This window comes from Sinocyclocheilus grahami, unplaced genomic scaffold, assembly GCF_001515645.1.
Source record: "Sinocyclocheilus grahami isolate Dianchi unplaced genomic scaffold, SAMN03320097.WGS_v1.1 scaffold737.1, whole genome shotgun sequence".
NCBI classification, from domain to species: domain Eukaryota; kingdom Metazoa; phylum Chordata; class Actinopteri; order Cypriniformes; family Cyprinidae; genus Sinocyclocheilus; species Sinocyclocheilus grahami.
In genome coordinates, this window is record NW_015505916.1 from 481406 (window position 1) to 491278 (window position 9873).

Sequence of the window (9873 nt, forward strand, 5' to 3'; positions counted from 1 at the left end):
AACTGAAAAATGAGTGTTTACTATTGTCATTTTGCATTATTGACACACTATTTTCCTAATTAATGCTGTTCAGTTGCTTTGACACAATCTGTATTGTTAAAAGCACTATATAAATAAAGGTGACTTGACTTGACTTTCATGCTCGAAAATCCTTCAATGTGGCTGAATTAAAGGGGTCATATGATGCGATTTCAAATTTTCCTTTCTCTTTGGAGTGTTACAAGCTCTTGGTGCATAAAGAAGATCTGTAAAGTTGCAAAGACTAAAGTGTCAAACCCAAAGAGATATTCTTTATAAAAGTTAAGAGTCAACCACCTAACCTACCTAAAACGGCTCGTTCTAACATGCCCTCATGTCTACGTCACGATGTGGGAAGATTTGCATAACGCCCACCCAAATGTTCACGCAAAGAAAGAAGGCATAACTTTGATTCTCGCTGTAGTATTGTTGCTGTTGCCGCCATGTTGTGGAGATGCTGTGTGTTTCGTTATGAAAGCGAAACTACTTTGTTTGGCCTTCCAAAAGAGGACACAACTAGAAATCAGTGGTTAAGTTGTATTTACAACACTGTTCCAGAACAGTTCAACCCAAATATTCAGATGTGTGCAGAGCATTTTATGGAGGACGAGGACTGTTTCCTGAGAGAGTAGCCTACAATGCCGGTGTCTTTCTATAAAGTGGGGCAATTCCAACTTTGCAAGGACAGTCTGGTGCTTCTGACTCACAGTCTGTAATTAAGTTTTCATATTTAAAGAATTTTCCACTGACGATTCAAACGCGAGTTTTGAGCAGTGTAGAGTAGCGCTTGTTGTTTGTCATCTACGATCACAAATGCAGACATGGTTTTAAGTTTACGCAGCGCGATGCAATGCAACGCGTCAAAAGACAGTACAAGTCACTAATCACAATATGGTAAGGGGTGTAATATTTCCGTCACATGCTTGAGGTATTCGGCCAATCACAACGCACTGGATAGCGTTTCAGAAAGGCAGGGCATAGAGGAGAAACAATAATGTACATTATGTGGAAAATAATGTGTTTTTTTTACCTTAAACCACATAAACACGTTGCATTACACCAAATACACAAAATAATGTTCTTTTTAGCAACGTCATATGACCCCTTTAAAAGAATTCTGCAAAGAAGAGTGGGCAAAAAATTCCTCCACAGCGATGTGAAAGACTCATTGCCAGTTATCGCAAATGCTTGATTGCAGTTGTTGCTGCAAAGGGTGGCACAACCAGTTTTTAGAGTTAGGGGGCAAAGCTTTTTTCCCTTAATAAATGAAATAATTATTTGAAAACTGCATTTTGTATTTACTCGGGTTATCTCTGTGTAATATTAAAATTAGTTTGATGATCTGAATCTTTTAAGTGTGACACATGTAAAAAATAAAAAAAACAGGAAAAACCTTTTCACAGCACTGTATATATATATATATATATATATATGGTTCGTCTGGTCAGAGGAGAACTGGCTCCCCGACTGAGCCTGGTTTCTCCCAAGGTTTTTTCTCCATTCTGTCACCGATGGAGTTTTGGTTCCTTGCCGCTGTCGCCTCTGGCTTGCTTAGTTGGGGACACTTCATTTCCGGCGATATCGTTGACATAATTGCAAAGATATTATTTAAACTGAGCTGGATGTTGACATCACTGAATTCAATGATGAACTGTCTTTAACTGAAAAATGAGTGTTTACGATTGTCATTTTGCATTATTGACACACTATTTTCCTAATTAATGCTGTTCAGTTGCTTTGACACAATCTGTATTGTTAAAAGCGCTATATAAATAAAGGTGACTTGACTTGACTTGTATGTATAATAACTTTAAATAAATAAATAAAAACCTAATACTTTAAGAAAATTGTGTTTGTAAAATCATTTCAAAGTTTTTCATATTTGTTCAAATTAAATTTAACATGAAACATGAAATGTCATTAAAATCATATGCTTTGGAAAGTTATGTCAGCATTTTATATAAAAAAATTGTGTGTAAAAGTGTTATTATAGGTTATTATAGTTTTTATAGTTATTATAGTAAGACATTTTCATTTTCAAACATTTTTCATTATTGAATTATTTTATTTCAGCTAGTTGCCAAGGCAACATTTCTCATTTTCATTTAGTTCAACTTGATCTACTAAATACATGATAACTAAAACTAAAACTAAAATAAAAATGAATATATATACAGTGGGGCAAAAAAGTATTTAGTCAGACATCAATTGTGCAAGTTCTCCCACTTAAAAAGATGAGAGAGGACAAAAGGTAAAAACACTTAAATGTATTAAAACTTTAACATAAATATTACTCTTTTATAAATATTTAATATTAATTAATAATAAATTAATATTAACACTTTAAATATTAACATTATCTCAATAATAATAAGTGACATCACTGTAAAGGAAAGTTGTTTCAAGACAGACACATTTTCATCACAAAATTCATCACATTTTGATGAAACATTACAAAGTCAAACCTTTACTTCAATTGAGCACAATGAGACCAGAAACATTTATTAAGAAAGTCAATGCACAGATACACAACATACCTTGTTTGCAATACTGCTAATGAAGGCCTTTATGTTCAGATTGGTCGGGCAGCTTTTCTGACACGGTGCATCTGCACACTTCAAACATCTGTAAGAAAACAAGACTGTGCTTGAATTACCCCACATGCAATGCAAAGTAAAGTTATTTACAGTAAGAACAGAGAACTTTGCGTCGTCACCCCACTGGAACGGCACATTCCAGCCAATTACAAACACTCTACGGCACCCAGAGGAAATCAATCCCCAGCTTTTGTGCCAGAGGACTTTTCTCCCAGCAACTACATCTCAAAAGACGCCATATTGATGACACACCAGTTTTGAATGACAAATAGGATAATTTGGAGCCGCCCAATTAAATATTCATGCCCAATCAGGATGGATGTGGTACGTTTGGCCCCTGGATGTGAATGGCGTGTGACAGGAGGCAGCCGACTGGGGCTGCTGGGAAGAAAGGAAGGAAGGGAGGGAGGGCTGTTACTGTAGCTCACAATCATTATTTCGCATTTTACAAACACACAGCTGTTTAAAAATTCACCACGCTAATGACTTCAGATGATGTATCAGTAATTTGGAAGAGTGCTTTTTCCTTTACAATGAGCACAAAGGGGGGAGGACGTACAACTGGAACAGAGCAAGGAAAATGAGACTCCCCGTTGCCTTCAATGTGAAACGCACAACTTGTGCCACGAACGCGGACACAAAAAGTGCACAAAACACACCGGTAAGAGCAGCGCAAACACTCAAGTAACACCTGCACGTTTAGATTCACACGCAGCTGGATGCCCATAATAATCCCGTCTCACAATTCTCAAAGCTCGCCGCGGACTAGAGTGCACAAGGCTGCCATTAATACCACTTACCGTGGTGACAGTGGGGTAATTACTGTAGTGCGGTGGCCAGGTACCGGCGCCAAAAAAGACCACACAGTGCAACCGTCCTGCTTTTATAAACCAGGGTGGCTGATCATAATGTGACATTAGTTTTGACCTGCTTTTCTTTATTTGATCATAAATTATCCTTAGCCTAAAGGATTAGGGATATTGCAGGAGTCTTGGCCCGGGAGAGGGTCTGGAGTGGGCTTTGACGCTGAGATGAAGGCTAATCTCAGAGGATGCTGGGCCTATCGCACTTCTGATCTGCGCAGAGATGATTAATACAGAGAGGGGACACCGAGCAGCTGCGGGAAGACATAAAGCCACACTCGCATAAATATCTCTCTCGCTGGCGTTCCTCTCCGCTTATTGTGAAGGAAAAAGCACTCTTCCAAATCAGCGATATATCATCTGTTATGATCATCGGCGTGTGTATCTTACAAAATATGCATGTAGAACATGAAACGGTGCAGTGGTTCATATTCAGCTTCCTGTACGATGAATACATTAGCACAAATGTATTAAAGCTCTGGCACTTTCAAAATACAATAGTTCTATATAATGTAGATATACTTTAAAGTTCAAAACTAACCATAGACCATTAATGAATCAAATACATGGTAGTGATTATGACTAGTAATAGGTTGAAATATCATCCAGGCCAATTAACCATATGACATATATTTTGCTGAATAAAAACAACATGAAATAAAAATTGATTTATTAATAGTTTTTGATTTGCATGAAAAATTTTAAGAAAAATGTAAAATGTCCGTTCAACCAATTGTATTATTTGTTTTATATTTGTATTTTATTTTAGTACTTTTTAGTATTTTAGAATTGTTAACTACTTTTTTATTTAGTTTTTCATAACTATAGCAGCTGTTCTCAATTTAAATGTATGTTAATATAATTTATTATGCTTTTTACTCTTTACTATTTAAATACTTATTTTATAATTTATTCATGTGATGGCAAAGCTGAATTTTCAGCATTATTACCCCAGTCTTCAGTGTCACATGATCCTTTAGAAATCAACATGATGATTTGGTGCTCAAGAAATGTTTGTTATTATTATCAATGTAGAAAACATTTGCTTAACATTTTTGTGGAAAACGTGATATATTTTTTTCAGGATTATTTATTTATTTTGATGAATAGAAATAAAGAGAATGGCTTTTATTTAAATTTTCATTTCAAATGAAAGCATTAATTTCGTTGAAGTTACCTTGTAAAATCAAAACTGAAGTTTTGTGGCTTTTAGTCCATGTATGAGATGATTCACAATGTCTTCCAAAAAATCTTGACGACATTGCACACTACATGGATTTTTGTCCCATCTAATACTCTCTAAAATGTTTCTAATGGTGTGTGCACACCAAAAGTGAACTTAATTATTTGCGTGAGTAGATTACAAAGTCAATGCAAAGATGTGAATAGATGTGAATTTGCACAATATTCACCTCAATTGCGTCTTCCGCGCAAGTTGAAAAAAATTTCAACTCGAGCTGAAAATTCGCATGACATGCCAGTCAGCAAAGAGCTTATTGACACGTCCGGTTGTATCAGAAAATGTTTATTGTTTTTATGTTTTTATTCACCCGACTGACGCGAAAAACATCTCTCAGAGCGAGTAACGTGATCCAAATTTTCGCTTCGCTTTTGGTGTGCATACACCAAGAGTCCAATTTCAATTTGATTTACATGTCATTGAAGCATATTATATAAATAAATAAATACATTTATGCATTTAGCAGACACTTTTATCCAAAGCAACTTACAGAGCATTCAGGCTATACATTTTTTTTATCAGTATGTGTGTTCCCTGGGATGCTCTACCACTGAGCCACAGGAACGTGTGAGTGTGTGTGTGTGCGCGTGTGTGTGTGTGTGTGACAAATGAGGACATAAATTTGTATAATGGCAAAGGTATGACATAGGTATTACAAGGAGAAGGTGACTTTTCAGGACATTACCCCATGTCCCCACTTTTCAAAACGCTTATAAATCACACAGAATGGAGTGTACTGAAAATCTGAAATAGCACAAAGTTTCCTGTAAGGGGTAGGGTTGGTGTAGGGCAATAGAATATACGGTCTGTACAGTATAAAAACCATTACGCCTATGGGATGTTCCCCACTTTTCACAAAAACAAACCTGTGTGTGTGTATATATTAATATATATATTAGGGCTGCACGATTATTACAAAAATCATAATTGTCGATTATTCCCTTGAAATTGTAACTGCGATTATTAATTACGATTATCACAATTTACATTGAATGATGTTTATACCATTGTTTGATGCAACTGCATGCCGTATTTTTATATGAAAATAAACAAGCTGAAAACACTAACTGAAAAACCTTTAGTGCTTTTCTATAGTATTAAGCCTCAAATGTCAAATATACATCGGATTGGTTTCTTCTTTAAATTATAAAAAAAAGTAAAAATACGAATGGTATTATAATGTTATACTAAAACTAAAACTATGGAAAAACCCTTAAAATAACATGTAGAAAGAACAAAACATATCTTAAGCGTGCAGAATATCATAAGTGGACTTTGAACGATTAATTGCCGCTTTGAACGATTACGTAATTGTGGCATCCATAATTGTAATTGCGATTAGAAATTCGATTAATTGTGCAGCCCTAATATATATATATATATATATCTTTCGCTATTCTGCTATCACAGAAAAACCCATACTGACCACTAGTTTTAACATCACGTAGAGAACCCAACACTTATTATTTAGGCTTGCCTTAATGAGAAACAGTATGAACAGGGCCTAAAATTAACACTCGCCAAGTGCCAAATGCGAGTAAACATCAGCGTTGGCGAGTCCATGTAACGGTGTCAGTCGCCAGTTGGCGGGTACAAACTTTTACAAATTATAACAATGCAATGAAGTGAAAACAACAGCCAGTTTTTAAAGAGATTCGCGGTTTCTGACATAAGCGAATAAAATAATATTTTCCGAAGACAAGATCATTGTGATTAGCTGTTCTGTCATAAGCGACAAGAGCGAATCAAATAATAGGATACAAACGGACTGATAAGGTCAGAGCAGTGTGATGGCCAGCTTGTCCCTAGACACGGTTCTAATAACTTTTACCTGAGAAGATTTTTCTGCTTCATTTCATCGAAATTCATCGAAGATTAACTTTGCTTAAATGCAGATTAAAAATGCACCAGCAGGACAAATTAAAAACATTGTAAATATAGTCATTGAAGTAGTAATAACAGCCTGTTTTTGCAAAAAGAGTCTCATGGCCGGTAAAAAAAAATTTTGGCTAGTAAATTTTATCATGTCACCGGCCATTGGCAGGTGTGGCAAAAAGTTAGTTTTAGGCCCCGAGTATGAACTATGCCTGTATTCAGTGATTAGCCAATCACAACAGAGGTCATTTGCATATAGAAGCCTGCAAGTTACAGCAACAAAATCCAGCTTGTTTATTAGGGTCAGAGAGAAGGTGAAAAACGGCCATGCAAAACTAAACGATGACTGTTTTGATGCAAAAAACCTTGACTAATGTTCTAAGGGGACTTCTGGGGAAAAACAAAATGCTACAAAATTCTAAGCTGACACACACGGTCCAAAAAACAGCTGTTCCATGGTAGGTCGAAATGTATAAACACATTCATAAAGATGAGACCCAACAGATCAAAATGAGAATCTGTGAGAGGGGCACCTTCAGTTGATTGCTGAGCGTTTTTGTCTCTCTTTTCAAAAACTGTAGCTCGGGGGAGAAAAAAAGAGGGCGAAAACGAGAAAGAGTGAGAATAAAATAACCTATTCCCTCCTCTGACACGCCGGGGCTCTGCGCTACGGCTGTGGACAGGAATACCATTGTCTTTTTTTCTCCTCCCAAGGTAACATTAAAGACACGGCACATCCAGACACATTTTAGACCCTCATCCGTCTCCCCTGGCCAGCAGCCCAAGCGCTTAGCAAATGTCAACAGAAAATAATGCACATACGAAGGCAATCTTATTTGTTCAAGAATTGCTCTAGGTCACAGCAATTCAGCTGGGCTTTGAGAGCGGCGCTCAGGAAAAGACTGCCTTGCAGTGTAGTGCATTAGATACAGTGCCGGGGTTTTTCTGAGCTGTAACGCAATCAAATGCATACACAATTTTTCCTTTCTTTCCTTCACGTTTTTTTATTACCCTCCCAAAAAATAAAAAAATAAAATAATCCAATGCGTTCAAATGAAAGGAGCTGTTGATTAGCGGACCACTGCAAGCTGATTTATTCTCCCCCATTTCTCTCTGCTTCCAACCTTATCGTTTTACTTGAGTAATAATCTAGCGTTTGAATGTTTTCCATGATGAGTGCATTATGGGGCTCTAGAATGTGCAGGAAGCTAATCTCCCAGTTCATTGTTTTCATTATATCTCAACCAAAATGAACCCTCGACGGGAAAAGTACAATTCAATAAAACCTAGGCCTCCCAGGATTTGCCATTTTAATGATTGCTTACCTTTATGAATTAGTTGTCTCCACAAATTCAGCTCTTCACTTTTTCTTGGAGAAACTAATAATTCTGTTCATAATCTTGGGGTTGCAGCAAATTGTATCTTCTTTTAATCACAGGGTGTTTTAGGAATACAACAAAGGAGTTAAAAAAGCCCAGATGAATGCTGCACTAAAAGCATCAGGAGTAGAACAAATAAAATGCACACGAAGAGCCAAAAGCTTTCTATAGAAATTTAATGATTAAGAAATGTCAAGAAAGATTAACAAAAAGGCCGGAGCTGTGGCATTGTGGTAAGTGCATGTGTTGATGACATTTGCTCGGCCTGTGTCACAACAACATATTGCAAAATAAAATAAAATAAAATAAAATAAAATATGTATATTAAATTAAAATATATTTTTTTATTAAATTAATAAATAAAATAATGTTTTTGACAGACACTTGGCCTGGTGGTTAGTTGCAGTACTCATATTGTGCAACGTGGGTTTGAAAACAATTTGCTATTAAATAAAAACAGATTCCAGATTTTAATTAAAAAAAGATATGTATTATTCAAAGTATATACTACAGTAAAGCCAACATGGAATAAAAATATATTATATTTACTTTCGGAGTACACTTATTGTATTTACTGTGCAAAAAATCTGAGACCACTACAGAAATTTTCTAAATTAATAAAAAAAAAATTTTTATAAAAAAATATATTATATTATATTAATCACATATTAATCACATTTTAATCATACGTTATCAGCATAACAATCTAAGTTCGATTTGAAATCGTTGTCCTCCAATGTTGAAATCTCCCTCCAGTGTAACCCCTATCTAAGTTACTATTTAATCATCTGAAATACAGTAAAAAACCTTCGTCACAGTAAGTCAAATGATCAAATGTTAAGATCATTGCCAGTCACAAACCTGTTCCGTTTTATTCTGAATTATGTTTTAGTGCTTTGTTAACTCTCATCCATGGCACAGGTTGTGCTGAACACATGCGTATGCGGTGTTGAATCTGTCTTGCCCGGTAGACGCAGCTGTGTCAGTCTGCTCGGGCATCTGGATGCAAGTTTAATGATGTCAGCGGTGCAGCTCGGCTGGGGACAGGTGGGAAGAGAGCGCCAGGTGAGGTGAGATTACTCTGTGTGCTAAGGGTTAGGACAGCGGCCGTCAGAACTGTCAAAACCACCCGGCCTGGGTCTGTCTGGGATCAGGGGGATAACCAACATCTGCAAACACAGCAGACTGAAAAATGAAGAGCCAGAGACCTGCATGGCTCGGTGTGTGCAGATCTCCACCTGAAGGATCATATGCATTTGATTGACACATCACTCAAAGCTGTCAGGTGTAGATCACATTCTAGATGTGACATTCCTAATCCAGCTGTAGCTGATCTAACCATAAAAATGTCCATTCAGATAACAAGAACACAAACCGTAAACTGTAATTTTAAGGGTGCTACCATCGGTCAGAAATCCCGTTTTGAGGTATTTAAAGTTACACGGAATCAAATGCGTGGCTACCATGGTAACATATACAGCGGGAGAATGTAGGATCTGTCAAAGTGGACAAGTAAGGTTAAATGTACATGCCTGCTGCACAGTTTCACCTGTCATCTTAATTGCTTCGACACTTGTGGTTTTTTAACCAATTAAAGCAGGCTCTCGGATGGTCCGGTGAGAGCAGGCCTTTGCTCCGATGCTACGGCATGTTTGCATTTATGAATTTCAATCTGAAACACGCAAATCATATAAAGAATCAGCATATTAGCATGATTTCTGAAAGATCATGTGACACTGAAGACTGGAGTAAATTTAGGTTTGCGTCACAAGATTAAATTACATTTGAAAATAAACTGAAAATAGAAAACAGTTATTTTATAAATTGTGTGTGTGTTTATATATATATATATATATATAAAAATATGTATATATATATATATATATATATATATATATATA

At 36.3% G+C, this 9873-nt stretch overlaps 1 pseudogene; it reads right to left on the minus strand.

The window, feature by feature from the left end:
- The window catches only part of LOC107560643 (dihydropyrimidine dehydrogenase [NADP(+)]-like), a 207859-nt pseudogene that overhangs the window by 145250 nt on the left and 52736 nt on the right, over window positions 1–9873 (minus strand).